The 17,268-nt window shown below is 46.2% G+C and overlaps 1 protein-coding gene and 1 pseudogene across 16 annotated transcripts in view; one reads left to right on the top strand and one right to left on the bottom strand.

Annotated features, from left to right (window-relative positions):
* CEP164 (centrosomal protein 164) overlaps nucleotides 1-16,346 on the bottom strand; it is a 91,901-nt gene extending 75,555 nt beyond the window's left edge. For 4 of the 16 annotated variants that reach the window (XR_010127647.1, XR_010127648.1, XM_063671478.1 and 1 more), the window contains exon 1: nucleotides 9,576-10,083. The gene's annotated coding sequence lies outside the window, so the exon portion shown is untranslated. Of the gene's footprint in view, nucleotides 1-2,011; nucleotides 2,090-2,896; nucleotides 3,065-9,575; nucleotides 10,085-16,220 lie in introns of those variants that run through there. The other 12 variants (XM_063671484.1, XM_063671487.1, XM_063671479.1 and 9 more) reach the window with 9 other exon arrangements.
* Nucleotides 1,060-1,550, top strand: LOC129008118 (proline-rich protein 13-like; annotated as a pseudogene).
* Nucleotides 16,347-17,268: the final 922 nt, after the last annotated feature.

Genomic DNA, 17,268 nt, shown 5'->3' with positions numbered 1-17,268 from the left:
CAAGATGGTAAGGGCTTTAACTAGGGCAGAAGCAGGGGAATGAAGAAGAGACAGTCAGAACGGACCCAGTGATGTTAAGCTTAATAGGACCAGGATATGGGGGAAAAGTGGAAAGGAGCTACCTCCCTCCAAAATTCACATATGTATATATTTTACTTTTTTTTTTTTTTTTTAACAGAGATGGTGTCTCACCATGTTGCCCAGGCTGGTCTTGAACTCCTGGGTGCAAGCGATGCTCCCACCTCAGCCTCTCAAAGTAAGAAAAATACACATATTGAAGCTCTAATCCACAATGTGACTGGTTCTTTAGGAGGTAATTAAAGTTAAATGAGGTCATTAAGGTTAAATGGCCTGATAGGATTAAAAGCAGAGGAAGAGAGAAAGGACCAGGAACCAGGGCGGCAGATGGGGCCCACTGCCTAGTGGCTTAGAGCTCTCTCTCTCTACCATCTGAGGACACAGCAAGAAGGCAACTGTCTGCAAGGCAGGAACCAGGAACAGACCTTGATGTGGGCCTTCTAGCTTCCAGAACTATGAGAAAAGAGATTTCTGTTGTTGGAGCCCCCCAGTCTATGGTATTGTGTTATGGCAGCCCAAGCAAAGACAGAAGTCCAGCTTGAATCCAAGGTTTCTAGCTCCAGGGATGGGGCGGTGCCAAATTCTTCAACTGAGAAGCTGGTGCACTTCTAGAATTGCTCCTCTCTTCCCACCCCTACCTCAGGACCCCAGTACCCACCAACTCTCCCCATGGCAGCTCCCATGCTGCAGCCTGATGAAGCAGGTTGCCTGGGAAACTGCTGCCACACACAGCCCTGCTCAGAGCACCTCCCCAACCTGCAAAGCAGTTGGCCACACCAGATGTGACCAACAGGAGTCTAGAGCCACAAGTCCTGACCTCTCCAGTCCCCACTTCCTCAGAAGCTACCACTGTTCCTCCTGGAGCAGCAAGGATGAAACGGCCCTCTTCAAGCAGAAAGGCCCGGCCATTAAAAGGGTCAGGATCTGGGAGAACGCATCAAGCCCAGGCTGCTGTGGAAAGGCTGGAGGACACACCTATACATGTAGAATCCCAGTGCCAGACGGCCAGGGCCAAATCCATATCCCCCCAACATTGGGTGCCCTGGAGGTTCCAATCCTGCCCACCCACCACCTATCAATCCACCCTTTCCCCCAGGCTCCTGTCCTCCTCCCCTAGGAGGTCCCCAGGGCAATCCAGCTTTCCCCCCAGGTGGGGCCCCTCATCCTGTACCACAGCCAAGGTATCCAGGATGCCAATCCTCAGGTCCCCACCTTCCTCCATACCCACCACCTGCCCCTGGAATCCCTCCTGTGAATCCCTTGTCTCCTGGCATGGTCGGACCAGCAGTGATAGTGGACAAGAAGATGCAGAAGAAAATGAAGAAAGCTCATAAAAAGATGCACAAGCACCACAAGCACGGAAAGCATTCCTCCTCCTCTTTCTCCTCCTCTTCCAGCAGCGATTCTGACTGAATACAGGCCCTTGACCCTTCCCTCAAGTCTCACCAGTTCTGCTCTCCCATCAAGCTTCAGATACCATGTTGTACTGGGGGAAAGTAGCCCTTGTGCTCCCCCCCACCCGCCCCCCAACCTGAGCCTCACCCTGCTGTGGAGTCCTGAGTGCCTAGGGAAAATGGGAAGAGGATTGCCATGGCCTGGCCATCTTCTTGCTGCTTGGATAGATCATATAGCTAATGAGTTTAGCAGGGGAGCTATTTTTTTGAAGATGATGAACTAAATGTTGAAGACAAGTTTGAGATCTGTAAAATGTGATTTTTTTTACTTCTGCTTATAATACTTGTGATTGGGGAGGTTTGTGGAAATTTAATTATGATTAAAAACCTCTATCTTTTTTGTAATGTTGGCATACTTGGGGAATTTAGTGGCAAATACATTCCCCAGCAGGCCTTTTGTTGGTTGCACTAACTGCAAGTTTGCTGGGAAGTAGAGTCCGTTTGGTCGATGAGCTTTGACTGCTGTTTTGGAACCTCACCTCTCCTCCTTAGCCCAATATACTGTCTCAGGTCCTATTTTCGTTCTCCAGCTCTCAGTCCAAATAAAGTTATTTCTCCTGGTTTAAAAAAAAAAAAAAAAAAAAAAAGTCAGGTTCTGGCTTAGAAAAGAAATGGCTGGATCTGGAGACTCTGAACCTATTCCAAGGTTCCTAGAGACCCCTGACAAGCAACAAAGGATCCATCAGGGACTGTTTACTGTGGCCCCGCTCTCTGTACCATGACAGCTAAGAGGTAGGCAACAGAGGAGTCCTGCCTTAGGACTCACAAGACATGGTTCCCTTTGTCAGTACACTAAACCCGAAGGGAGCCAGCTTCTGCCCCTCATTCCCACCATGCTACCTCCAAGCAGGAAGAAAACACCAAAGGAAAAGGGCTTCTTTCAACAGTACATAAGCTGAAGCGGGAATGTGCTCCCAACCCTCAGAAGAACCCGTAATGTCCTGCAGACATGATGCCCCACTGTGCTACACACACAGTCAGAGGCAACGTAGGCCTGACCACTGCTGACTAAAAAGCTGAGCAGAAAAGAACCAGGAACCAGGGTGGCAGATGGGGCCCACTGCCTGGTGGCTTAGAGAGTCACCTGAATCTTTAATCCTCTTAGGGAGAGGAGTAGAGAAAAGGAAAGGATCCACGGGCAGGGAGGGCCCAATGGTGGCCTGAACATTAGGGTGAATAAGCACTTCTCAAGCATGTGCCCTATACGAGGTACTATCTTAACTACCTCAGAGAATTTGAGAAATTCTGCATTTGAGAAATGTTATCCCCTGGATGCATCCCACCTCCAGAAAGCACAGGACAGGTAGTCTCTGTCCACATGGCAACAAGACTAATTCGCTATATACATAATGATCTATATTTACCTTTTTTTTTTTTTTTGAAATGAAGTCTCAGTCTGTCACCCAGGCTGGAGTGCAGTGGCGCGATCTTGGTTCATTGCAACCTCTGTCTCCCAGGTTCAAGCTAGTCTCCTGCCTCAGCCGCCCGAGTAGCTGGGATTACAGGCACCCACCACCATGCCTGGCTAATCTCTGGATTTTTAGTAGAGATCAGATTTCACTACATTGGCCAGGCTGGTCTCAAACTCCTGACCTCAGGTGATCCACCGGCCCTGGCCTCCCAAAGTGCTGCAATTACAGGCATGAGCCACCGCACCTGGTGATATATTTAACTACTTAAAGATCAGGAAAACTCTGGAAAATATGAATTCATGGATCATCCAAATTCAAATAAATGTTCTGCCAGAAAAAAATTAAAATATGGGTGGGTTGTATTCTACCTTCTTTCCTTACCTTATCTGGCTCTAGAAAAGATGTGGGCAAGGACAGGTCCAAAAGGGCAATGAGTTAAAGAAAAAAGGAACATGGGAAGAGAAGTCGTATCTATTTGTCTGTATGTAGTAGCAGGATGGCTACTAAAGATCATCTACTCATTCGAGGAATATTTATTGGGCACCTACCACGTGCATTTATTTCTAGGCGCTAGAGATGCAATTGTGATTAAAAACAGATTCAGCTGCTGCTACTCTTGAGCTAGTTTGGGAAGGGAGGGAGACAAACCAATCAGTCACAGAGAAATGTATAATTAGAACCGAGGGAAGTGCTCTGAAGGAAATAAGCCTGATTTAGATGATGCCTACACTGAGAACTGAAGGATGAGTAGGTATTCACTAGACAAAGAAAAAAAGGAAAGCGTGTTCTAACAGATGCATGCAAAAGTCCTTCAGCAGAGGGCAACACAAGGCAAGAAGCAGCACAGTTGGAGAGGATGCTGGGGAGGCCAGTGGGAGCCAGGCCATGCAGACTTGCCCTTTATCGTAAGAGAACTAGGGCTGGGCACAGTGGCTCACGCCTGTAGTCTCAGCACTTTGGGAGGCCAAAGCAGGAGGATCGCTTGAGCCCAGGAGTTCTAGACCACTGTGAGCAACATAAGACGACCCTGTCTTACCCTGCACAAAAAAATTTAAAAATTAGCCAGGTGTGGTGGTGTATACCTGTAGTCCCAGTTACAGGGGAGACTGAGGTGGGAGGATCACTTGAGCCCAGGTGGTCAAGGCTGCAGTGAGCCTTGATTGTGCCACTGCACTCCAGCCTCAGTGACAGAGCAAGACCCTGTCTCAAAAAAGAGAGAGAAATGGAAGCCAGGAAATGGTTTTTCCAGATACACATTTTGAAAAATTACTCCAGAAGCTACTAGGAGTACACCCTAAAGTAGAGGCCAGATTGGAAAGAAAATCAGGGCTGATGCAGAGATATAAGGTAGAAAACCATGAGCTAGGCTAGGTAAGAGGCAATGGTAACCTGAGTTGGAGTGGTAACAGAGGATGAGAAGTCTAAGAATGCAGCCCTTGGGCCAAGCACTGTGGCTCACACCTGTAATAACAGGGCTTTGGGAGGCTAAGGCAGGAGGATCACTTGAAGCCAGGAGTTTGAGACTAGCTGGGTCAACAGAGTGAGATCCTGTCTCTACAAAAAATTAAAAATATCAGCCATGCATGGTGACACACACCTGTAATCCCAGCTACTTGGGGGGCTCAGGTGGGAGGATCCCTTGAGCCCAGGAGTTCAAGGCTACAGTGAGCTATGATAACACCACTGCACTCCAGCCTGGGTGACAGAGCAAGTGTCTCTAAAATAAATAAATAAATAAGAATGCAGCCCTTAGATCTGCCATGGCAAATAAATAGGACATGTCCTACTATTTTCCTCCAGGCCTAAAACTGTGAAGGACATCACTAGTCAATCATGGCACCCTAGACATGGCCTCAGAACCCTCAACATTGTTCACGATGTAGCAGTTACCAATAGATGAGACGAAATCCAGTGAGATCTACTTGCTGCCTAGCCTGAGACCTTCTGTGAGCCGCAGAGTTGGGAGGGGTCATCCAACTGCACTCATGCATCTCCTACCAATCTCAGAATCAGGCAAAAAAGGAATGGCTCACACATTTCCTCCAGGAAGCCTTCCCGGCCAATTGCATCCTCTCCTGTCAACCCAGAACCACCTTAGCACTGAGCTCATAATTTTCATGTGTTCCCAGACAGATTTCTCTCAATATTATTATTTTTTTCTTTCTTTCTTTTTGAGACGGAGGAGTTTCGCTCTTGTTGCCCAGGCTGGAGTGCAATGGTGCGATCTCAGCTCACTGCAACCTCCGCCTCCCGGGTTCAAGCGATTCTCCTGCCTCAGCCTCCCGAGTAGCTGGGATTACAGGCATGTGCCACCACGCCTGGCTAATTCTGTATTTTTTTAGTAGAGACGCGGTTTCTCCATGTTGGTCAGGCTGGTCTCGACCTCCTGTCCTCAGGTGATCCGCCCGCCTCGGCCTCCCAAAGTGCTGGGGTTACAGGAGTGAGCCACCGTGCCTGGCCAATATTACTTTTTTCATGAAAATGTGTCTTACCTCTCCTGTTAAACCACAAACTTCTGAGGGCAATGTCTCCTCCTCTGGAATTTTCCAACAAAGCCTAAAATAAGCCTATGTAAGCTGTTGGAGCTCAGTTACTGCTGTAACTGCTAATATAAAACCAAGGAATAGGCCGGGTGTGGTGGCTCACACCTGTAATCCCAATACTGTGGGGGACCAAGGCCTAGGATCACTTGAGCCTAGAAGTTCAAGACCAGCCTGAGCAATATAGTGAGACCCTGTCTCCACAAAAAAAAAGATATATATATATTAGCCAGGCCTGGTGGCGTGCACCTGTGGTCCCAGCTACTCAGAAGGCTGAGGCAGGAGCTATGTGATCAGATGGAAAAGAAGACAGAGTTACATAAAGAGTGTAAAGTGGGGAGGCAGAGGTGGGAGGATCACTTGAGACCAGGAGTTCGAGGCTGCAGTGAGCTATGATTGTACCACCATACTCCAGCCTGGGCAACAGAGTGAGACCCTATCTGAAAAAACAAAACAAAACAAAAAAAAAACACACAAGGAATCTCAGGAGCTAGGAAGACCCTCAGTAGTTTTGGTCCACCTTCCTTCCCATGCTAAAATTTTCCTCTCTGTGCTTCCAGTGACAGACAGCATAGTGGTCAAAGCACCAGCTTTGGAGACAGAAGACCTGGATTCAAATTCCAGCTCTCTCACTTAGCAGCTGTATGACCTTAGGCAAGGTGCTTCACCTCTCTCAGCCTCAATAACTGCATGTGTATAATTCAAACAATCTTAATAAAAATCAAAAAGCCTGAAAGTAAAATGAAACAACACTTATAAAATAAAGTGCCTAGCACAGTCCCTGTATACAGAAAAAGTTACACAAATTTAGCTAGTATTACAGATTCTATTTTCAATTCCATAGTTAGATAATTCTTAACTATTAGAAGGTCTAATAGTAAGCCAATAATCAGGTTCTAAAAAATGTTCCTGGTATCTCAAGTCTGCCTTCTGCTCATCAGGGGACACCCTAGGATTCTCTAGCTAAGGTAGGCTAAGTATTCCCCATTCTCCTCCATTCAATACATATCATTGTTTCCCAGTCCTTCAATATCGTGGCTACCTTGCCCTGTACTTTGTCAGCACAGCTAGAGTTTTGCACATCTGCACACTAACAGAGCATATACACTCACAGGCACAATGAGGGTTCCCTGTATATTTATTTCTTCCACCCTGTTCCAACAATTACAAAGGTTGACCACAGAAAAGAATGACTGGAGAAGGTAAAGGGAAGAAGATGGAAGATGTTAGAGTTGATTATGCAGTGGTAATGAGCAAAGGCTTTGGAACATTCTTGGCTTTGAATCCCAGCTCTGCCTCTTACTAGCTAGGCAGCCTCAGTTTTCTCATCTATAAAATGAGAGTACTAATAATATCCATCACAATGTGTTGTGAGGCTTATATGATTCAATACATGTAAAGTGCTTAAAATATACTAAGATCTCAATAAATGTTAGACATTACATTATTATTATTGCTATTCACATATTTAAAAGGGTTTATTCTACCTTGCTCCAAAGGACATATCCAGCACCAGGCAATATAAGTTAAGGCCATTCAGACATTAAGTAATCACTTTTTTTTTTCTTTTTTTTTTGAGACAGAGTATCATTCTTGTCACCCAGGCTGGGGTGCAATGGCGCGATCTCTGCTCACTGCAGCCTCTGCCTCCCAGGTTCAAGTGATGCTCCTGCCTCAGCCTCACGAGTAGCTAGGATTACAGGCACCTGCCTGTAATTTTTGTATTTGTAACCCGCCCAGTTAATTTCTGTATTTTTAGTAGAGATGGGGTCTCACCATGTTGGCCAAGTCTCGAACTCCTGACCTCAGGTGATCCGCCCGCCTTGGCCTCCCAAAGTGCTGGGATTACAGGCGTGAGTCACCGCACCAAGTAATCACTTACTGAACACCCACCATGGGCCAGACATTGTGCGATGTGTTAGGGCTACAAACCTGACTACACATGGCCCAGACATTGTGCGATGTGTTAGGGCTACAAACCTGACTACACATGGCCCTGAACTTGAGCTCAGCCTACCTGGAAAACCAAACACGTAAACACATGACTACAAAATGTGTTACGTGCATTAAAGGAAGTAACATAATATATAACAGAACACAAAGGTGAGGGCAAATAATCTTAGGAAGATCAGGGAAAGCCTCACAGAGCAGAGGACCATTGAGATAGTTCTTGAAGGATAAGCAGGTGATCCCCAGGATAAGCGGAGTAAGGGAATTCACAGCAGAGGAACAACATGCACAAAGGCAAAAAAGAAGAAAAGCATAAGGTAGGTGCAAAGAATTAATTATGACAACAAAAGCTTATAGTCACTGAACACTCCCTATGTTCCAGGAACTGTACTAAGTGCTCTATATACATCATCTCACTTCATCCTCTCAGCAAAATAGAATTATCTTCACTTTTCAAATAAGGAAACTGAGGCTTAGCAAAGTTAAAAAAAAAAAAAAAAAAAAAAAAAACGCCAGGCGCAGTGGCTCACACCTGTAATCCCAGCACTTTGGGAGGCGGAGGTGGGCGGATAATGCGGTCAGGAGATCCAGACCAGCCTGGCCAACATGGTGAAACCCCGTCTCTACCAAAATACAAAAAATTAGCCAGGAGTGGTGATGCCCACCTGTAGTCCCAGCTACTCGGAAAGCTGAGGCAGGAGAATCGCTTGAACCCAGGAGATGGAGACTGCAGTGAGCCAAGATCGCACCACTGCACTCCAGCCTGGGCAACAGAGCAAGACTCCATTTCAAAAAAAAAAAAAAAAAAACTTGCCCAAGGTTTTCACAGCTAATAAACGGTAGAGCAGAATATGTAAGTATCCATGTCTGACTCCAAAGCCCAAACTCTTAACCATTCTGACATGACCAGAGTGCAAGGGACAGTGGGAGGAGTGGCAAGAGACAGCTCTAGAATAAAAGGCAAGAGCATATTATAAAGGGCCGGGAAGAACTGAGGCTCCATCCTGTAAATGATGAGGGGCCATCACAGGATTTCACAAAGGAGACTGGCATGATCAGATCTGTAGGTCAGACAGAGGATTCTAGCCAAGAATGGTGGTGCACGCCTGTAATCCCATCTACTCAGGAGACTGAGGTGGGAGGATGGCTTGAGGGCAAGAGTTTGAGGCTGCAGTGTACTAGGGTCACACCAGTGAATACCAACTGCACTCCAGCCTGGGCAACATAGCAACACCCTGCCTCTAAAATAAATAAATGATTCTGACAGCTGCATAAGAACTAATTACAGGAGGACAAGAACTGAGGCAGAGAGACCACTTAGGAAGTTATCCTGAAAGCACAAGCAAGAAATTACGAACTAAGTCAGTGTCTGTGAGGATGGAAAGGAAGGGCCAGATTCCAGGGGAATTAAGAGGCAGAATACAGGAATTGAACTTCGGGAGAGAGGAGGGAAATCAGAGCACTAAAGCCAGAACACTGTGATTATCATTTCTAGATGTGTTCATTTCTATGCCTCGTCCAATAGGCAGCCCCACCTACTACACTGTCTAGAAGACAGGACATGTCCGACAAATGTTTGCTGTATGTATTAGATGAATAAATTCCAGGGACAGACTTGGCTGAGTGAATGGTGAAGCCCTTCACTGAGATAAGAAATACAAGAGGAGAAACAGATTGGAGGGACCTGGGAAGGCTGACGATGACAGTAAGCAGGTCTGAGCTCAGGAAATAGGTCTGGCTGGAGTAGTTTGGGGAGTCAACGCTGAAAAGCTGCTAACGCAAGAGATGGAGTGCGCCGAGTAGAAGGGAAGGCTTTCTACTGCAAAGGACTGAGTTAGGAGAACGGACAGGGAGTCGCGGAAGCCAAGTGAGGAGAGCGGTGCCAGAAGTAGAGGGAGATTTTTAAATCAATGCAAGAAAAGGAAAAAAACAAAAAAGCTTTCCAACTTTCCTAGCTGGCCAAAAGATGGCATAAGGTTGGGCTAGCCCCGGATTCGGACCCGGGGGGGGGAGCCTGCCACAGAAGTATCCCAGCAAGCTTCGGAAGGCCTGGCCTCACTCGCCGACGATGAATAGAGCAAGCAAACCAGCGCCCCGTGCCCAGTGCCCCTCTCCCGCGTCCCGACCCGCTGCTCACTCACCCGCCAGACCCCCAGCCCGGGCCCGGTGGCCCGCTCAGGAGCCGGCGAGATTTCAAACGGAGGAACTGTCGCCTGGCAGTCCGTTTTTCACTTCTTCCCTCAGTCCCCGCCCACACTCGAGCGCATCACGCTCGTTGGCTCGAGAGCGTGCCTCGGTCCCCCACCACGCCCGCTCCCTTCCCCGCTGCCCAACCCCTCCCTTGATGAGGTCCTCAACTATCCCCCACCCCGGAAGGCTCCGGGCGCGGCTCTGGGCTAGGCGCAGCTCCCCCAACGCCACCCGACACCCACCCGCTCCCCCCGCTTCCAGGGACGCCGGGGTGTTGCCCTGCAGCGCGCAACAAACACTTCCGGAAAAGGTACCGCCTAGCAACCGAGAGTCCCGCCTCCAGCCGGAGCCAATAGGTCGCCGGCTGAGAGCTCTGACAATGGATTGGCTCGAAGTCCCTTCGGTGCACGCAGGAGCTCTGTCCGTTTTCCGTTGCACGATGGGAGCGTAGTTTAAGATAGATAATGGGAATCCGCAAGAGGTTAAAAGAGAACCTCATCGGCTGGGCGCGGTGGCTCACGCCTGTAATCCCAGCAGTTTGGGAGGCCGAGGCGGGTGGATCACCTGAGGTCAGGAGTTCGAGACCAGCCTAACCAACATGGTGAAACCCCGTCTCTACTAAAAAAAAAAAAAAAAAAAAAAGAGGACCCCGACTTTAGACGTGAGGATTTCTGCCAGGACAGAGAAGGACTATGCAGAGTATTTATATTCATGTGAATTATCCAATTATCTAATTGATCATTTGTCAGGAGTATGATTAACATCAGGTGAATAATACAGTGGTCATCAGTAATCAACCCATTGTTCCTTTAATCAACAAAACAATTGTGAATGTAAGGTAATGGAGACGCCTCCACTCCCCATCTCTCCCCACAAAAAACTGGCTCTCCTGTGCTCCTATTAAACCAGTGAGCACCTGACCAGGAGTTAAACCTATTTTCTACTATCCATCTTTTCACCAAAGCCCAGGGTTCAGTTTGTATGTCTGCAAGATGGGGATAGTAATGTCTGTCATAACTATTTCAAAGAGTCTGTTGAAGAAGAAAAAAAGTGACACAATGTGTAGCTCCTCCACACACCCTGTCTGGCAGAAAGGTTGCTACTAATATAATTCCGAAGAGTTTTAGTTTTGCCTGCACGGAGGGCAAAAATCTTCCTTTCACATGTCTCCAACCTCCTAGAGAAGTTAAGAGGGGCAAAGACAGTTCTGGCCATTATATCAATAGGAAAACTGAAAAACAGACAAATAGAGATGCTGCTAGTTGAAGAGGAAAATGATGAGGCCAAGCTCATAGAGCCGCTCCTGATAGGTTCTAGAGACGTAGCCGACTCAGGATAGTCCCAGTGTCACTCAGAGGCTGATTCCAGGATGAGAAACTCAGATTGTTGGAATATACAGAGCATATTCCTTGTGAAAATTATCAAAATCAAAATAGAGTCATTTGTGTTAAAACCCTGACAAATGGAGCCAGGGAAGACCATGAAGAGAGGGTTCTTATGCATGAATACCTGAAAACAAAAACTATCGACCGGGCCTGGTGGCTCGTATCTGTAATCCTAGCACTTTGCCAGGCACAGTGGCTCACACCTGTAATCCCAGCACTTTGGGAGGCCAAGGTGGGTGGATCACCTAAGGTCAGGAGTTCGAGACCAGCCTGGCCAATATGATGAAACCCCATCTCTACTAAAAATACAAAAATTAGCTGGGCATGGTGGCGCGCGCCTATAGTCCCAGCTGCTCAGGAGGCTGAGGCAGGAGAATCGCTTAAACCTGGGAGGTGGAGGTTGCAATGAGCCCAGATCAAGCCACTGCACTCCAGTCCAGCCTGGGCAACAGAGCAAGACTCCATCTAAAAAAAAAACAAAAAACTCCTACTTGAGTCAGGCACAGTGGCTCATGCCTGTAATCCCAGAACTTTGGGAGGCCGAGGCAGGTGGATCACCTAAGGTCAGGAGTTCAAGACCAACCTGACAAACATGGAGAAACCCCATCTCTACTAAAAAATACAAAATTAGCCTGGCATGGTGGTGCATGCCTGTAATCCCAGCTACTTGGGAGGCTGAGAAAGGAGAATCACTTGAACCCAGGAGGTGGAGTTTGTGGTAAGCCAAGGTCACAACATTGCACTCCAGCCTGGGCAACAAGAGCAACACTCAGTCTCAAAAAAAAAAAAAAAAAAATTCCTACTTGTCCAGCCTCTATGGCATATGTATACCTATTGCAATGCTACTTCTAAATAAATATCATTTTCTTTTGGAGTTTCCCTCTCTGTTATTTAGATTGACCTCATCATGTTTAAATTTAAATCTTTCTGCAGCAGTTATGCCTATACTTCCTTTATTCTTACTGTAAATGACAAATCATTGTCCCCCTTCCTCTCCATCTTCTTTAAAAGTCTTGGCTGGTCACAGTGGCTCACACCTGTAATCCCAGCATTTTGGGAGGCCGAGGCAGGCAGATCGCCTGAGGTCAGGAGTTTGAGACCAGCCTGGCTAACATGGTGAAACCCCGTCTCTACTAAAAATACAAAGGTTAGCTGGTTGTGGTGGCAGGCACCTGTAATCCCAGCTACTCGGGAGGCCGAGGCAGGAGAATCGCTTGAACCCAGGAGGTGGAAGTTGCAGTGAGCTGAGATCTCGCCATTGCACTCCACCCTGGGTGACAAGAGCGAAGCTCTGTCTCAAAAAAAGAAAAAAATAGGCCAGGCTGCGGTGGCTCACACCTGTAATCCCAGCACTTTGGGAGGGTGAGGCAGGTGGATCACCTGAGGTGAGGAGCTGGAGACCAGCTTGGCCAACATGGCAAAACCCTGTCTCTACTACAAACACAAAAATTCACTGGGCGTGGTGGCACACACCTGTAGTCCCAGCTACTTGGGAGGCTGAGGCAGGAGAATCGCTTGAAGCCGAGAGGCAGGGGTTGCAGTGAGCCAAGATCACGCCACCGCACTCCAACCTGGGCGACAGAGTGAGACTCTGTCTCAAAAATAAATAAATAAATAAATAAATAAATAAATAAATAAATGTCTCACTGAGGGGCCAAAGGGACTAGACTGGGAAGGAACTCTGGGCTCACCAGCTCATCTACCACAAACCTGCACAAAACAGGGATTCAAAAAACCATTTGTAGACTTGGTCCCTATATCTAAGAATTTGCAATCTTTGCAATCAATCTGGTTTTTTGTTTGTTTGTTTGTTTGTTTTTTGAGATACAGTCTTACTCTGTCACCACCATGCCAGGCTAATTTTTGTATTTTTAGTAGAGACAAGGTTTCACCATGTTGGCCAGGCTGGTCTTGAACTCCTGACCTCTGGCGATCCACCCACCTCGGCCTTCCAAAGTGCTGGGATTACAGGCATGAGCCACCACGCCCAGCCCTGTTGATTTTAATTGCCATCCAAATGCTTAACTCTTGTGCCTTAGCATGGGTTCCTTGCTGTCTCATGGGAAGAGCTAATAAAATAAGAGATACTATGGGATTAACAGGATTACCTTCACACAAATCAACAATTTGCATTTTATCAGGTTTCCCCATAGGTTTGTACTCAGAAATGCAAGCCAATTTATAAAATGCCCCCAAGGCAAACATAATTTAAAAAGTAAGACTTTGAGGGGGAAATAACAAAAATGACACACTAATTTTTTTTTTCTTTCTTTTTTTTTTTTTTTTGAGACAGAGTCTCTCTCTGTCTCCCAGGCTGGAGTGCAGTGGCACAATCTCAGCTCGCTGCAAGCTCCACCTCCCGGGTTCACACCATTCTCCTGCCTCAGCCTCCTGAGTAGCTGGGACTACAGGTGCCCGCCACCACGCCCAGCTAATTTTTTGTATTTTTAGTAGAGACGGGGTTTCACCATGTTAGCCAGGATGGTCTCCATCTCCTGACCTCGTGGTCCGCCCATCTCGGCCTCCCAAAGTGCTGGGATTACAGGTGTGAGCCACCGCGCCCCGCCTTTTTTTTTTTTTTTTTTTTTTTTCAGAGGGAGTTTGTTGCCCAGGCTGGAGTGCAGTGGTGCAATCTCAGCTCACTGCAATCTCTGCCTCCTGGGTTCAAGTGATTCTCCTGCCTCAGCCTCCCAAGTAGCTGGGACTGCAAGCATGCGCCACCACACCTGGCTACGTTTTGTAGTTTTAGTAGAAATGGGGTTTCATCATGTTGGCCAGGCTGGTCTTGAACTCCTGACCTCAGGCGATCTGCCTGCCTCGGCCTCCCAAAATGCTGGGATTACAAGCATGAGCCACTGTGCCCAGCCTGACACACTAAATGATATACCAGTAATATACCCAATGAGTGAAGAGGAGAGATAGGACTTCACTCATAGGTTATCTTCTACAGTAAAGATGAACATTTAGCGGTCATATTTCAAAGATAGGAAAGAATTGATGACAAATTTTTTCCCTACTCCTAGGTCAGAAACCACTATTAGAACTTTTTCTTACAACTCAACAGCCAAAACAAGAGAAAAAAACCAAATAACCGGATTTTTAAAATGGGCAAACTGCCTTAAAAGACATTTCTCAAAAGAAGATATACAAATGGCCAACAGGTACATGAAAAAATGTTCAACATTACTAACCATGAGGGAAATGCAAACCAAAACCACAATGAGATACCATCTCATTCCAGTTAAAATGGCTACAATAAAACAGACAAAGGAAAACAAAGGCTGGTGAGGATATGGAGAAGAGGGAATACTTAAAATGTTGGTGGGACGGTAAATTAGTACAATCACCATGGAAACTGTATGGTGGTTCCTCAAAAAATTAAAAATAGAACTACCACACAATCCAGCAATCCCACTACTCAGTATATATCCAAAGGAAATGAAATTAGTATGTTAAAAAGATTTCAGCACCCCCATGTTAATTGCAGCATTATTTACACTACCCAAGATATGCAATGAACCCAGCTGTCCAACAACAGATGAATGGAAAAAGAAAATGTGGTATATATACACAATGATATAACATTCAGCCATAAAAAAAAAATGAAATCCTACCATTTGCAACAACATGAATGAACCTGGAGGACATGGTGTTAAGTGAAATAAGTTAGGCACAGAAAGACAAATACCGCATGATCTCAGTCACGTGGAATTAAAAAAAGCTGATCTCACAGAGAGTAGAACAGTGGTTACTAGACTGAGGAAAAGAGAGCAGAAGTTGGGAAAAGGTTGGTCAAAGAGTATAAAGTTACTATTAGGAGGAACAGGCCGGGCACGGTGGCTCATACCTGTAATCCCAGCACTTTGGGAGGCAGAGGTGAGTGGATCACTTGAGGTCAGGAGTACAAGACCAGCCTGACAAACATGGAGAAACCCCGTCTCTACTAAAAATACAAAGTTAGGCCAGATGCAGTGGCTCACACCTGTAATCCTAGCACTTTGGGAGGCTGAGGTGGGCAGATTGCCTGAGCTCAGGAGTTCGAGACCAGCCTGGGCAACACAGTGAAACCCCGTCTCTACTAAAATACAAATAATTAGCTGGGCATGGTGGCATGAGCCTGTAGTCCCAGCTACTTGGGAGGCTGAAGCAGGAGAATTGATTGAACATGGGAGGTGCAGGTTGCAGTGAGCCAAGATCACGCCACTGCATTCCAGCCTGGGTGACAGAATAAGACTCCATCTCAAAAAAAAAAAAAAAAAATATATATATATATATATATATATATATATATATATATATATAAACACACACAAAATATGCCAGGCGTGGTGACACATGCCTATAATCTCAGCTACTTGGGAGGCTGAGGCAGGAGAATCACTTGAACCCAGGAGGCAGAGGTTGCAGTGAGCCAAGATCGTGCCATGCACTCCAGCTTGGGCAACAAGAGTAAAACTCTGTCTCAAAAAAAAAAAGAAAAAGGAAAAGGAGGAATAAATTCCGGTATCCTATTGCACAGTAGGGTGACAATGGTTAGGAGTAACACTGATACGGTATATTTCAAAATAGCTAGAAGAGAGACTTTTGAATGTCCTTACCACAAAGAAATTATAAATGCATAAAGTGGGCCGGGCGCGGTGGCTCACGCCTATAAATCCAGCATTTGGGAGGTCAAGGCAGGCAGATCATGAGGTCAGGAGATCGAGACCATCCTGGCTAACATGGTGAAACCCCATCTCTACTAAAAATACAAAAAGCCAGGCGTGGTGGTACAAGCTTATAGTCCCAGCTACTCAGGAGGCTGAGGCCGGAGAATCCCTTGAACCTGGGAGGTGGAGGTTGCAGTGAGCCAAGATCACGCCACTGCACTCCAACCTGGGTAACAGAGCAGGACTCCACCTCAAAAATAAATAAATACATAAATAAAGTGGTGGTCATGCTAAATATCCTGATTTGATCATTATGCAACATACATGTGTATCAAAATATCAAATTGTACTCCATAAACATGTACAATTACAATGTTAATCAAAAAACAGTAACAGCCGAGAGCAATGGCTCACATCTGTAATCCCAACACTTTGAGAGGCCGTGGCAGGAAGATCCTTTGAGGCCTGGAGTTCAAGACCAGCCTGGGCAATATAGTGAGACCCAACCTCTTAAAAAAAAAAAAAAAAACCCAAAAATTTAACCAGGCTTGATGGTGTGTACCTGTAGTCTCATCTACAGAGGCTGACGTGGAAGGGTCACTTGAGCACAGGAGGTCAAGGCTGTAGTGAGCCATGATCATGCCACTGCACTGCAGCCTGAGCGACAGAGCAAGACCCCATCTCTAAATACAAATAAATAAACAAGCATTTTAATTCTGGGAAAAAAATAACTTTTTATTCTCTTTTTTATACTGTTTATTTGGGCTATACAGAAAACTGCTCACATGATAAGAAAGGAAAACACTTGATAATCCTACCAATTATTTAAGGATACAAAGATATAAAATGTTCCCTCTACACTTTCAATCCACTTTATTTGAAACTGCAAACCGCCCTCCCATCTCCTTTCTCTACTTTATTTTTCCCTATAGCACGTGTCACCATCCAAGATACTATAATTTTATTTCTTTACTGTCTGTCTTCCTGCATTAGAGTGTAAGCTCCATGAGGACAGGGATTTTACATATCATTGTATCCTCAGTGCCTAAAATAGTGCTTAGCGTGTAGTAGGCGCTCAATGTACATTTACTGAATGAACAAATGAGCAAACTAAGGAAGAAATTAAACCCTACGCTTCAAAGGAAACCACTGTTGACACTGTGGGTGCTATCTTCCAGATTTTTTTATGCTTATGCAGATGTAAATGTATATACACACGTATTTATGCATATATGCACAAGCCCATTCTTTTTAATTTTTACGGAAACGAGATCATAATGTTATTGTTCTAACATGTGCTTTTTTTTTTTTTTTTTTTTTGATACGTAGTCTCACTCTGTCACCCAGGCTGGAGTGCATTGGCGCGATCTTGGCTCACTGCAACCTCCGCCTCCCGGGTTCAAACAATTCTCTGCCTCAGCCTCCTGAGTAACTGGGATTCCAGGCATCCGCCACCACGCCCAGCTAATTTTTGTATTTTTAGTACAGACAGGGTTTCACCATCTTGGCCAGGCTGGCCTTGAACTCCTGATTCACGCGCCTCGGCCTTCCAAAGTGCTGGGATTCCAGGCGTGAGCCACCACGTCAGGCCCCTGACATGCGCTTTCTTT

This window comes from Pongo pygmaeus, chromosome 9 (assembly GCF_028885625.2).
Source record: "Pongo pygmaeus isolate AG05252 chromosome 9, NHGRI_mPonPyg2-v2.0_pri, whole genome shotgun sequence".
NCBI lineage: Eukaryota > Metazoa > Chordata > Mammalia > Primates > Hominidae > Pongo > Pongo pygmaeus.
Note: the sequence above shows the minus strand (reverse complement) of the source record. Positions and strands in the feature narration are given on the sequence as shown.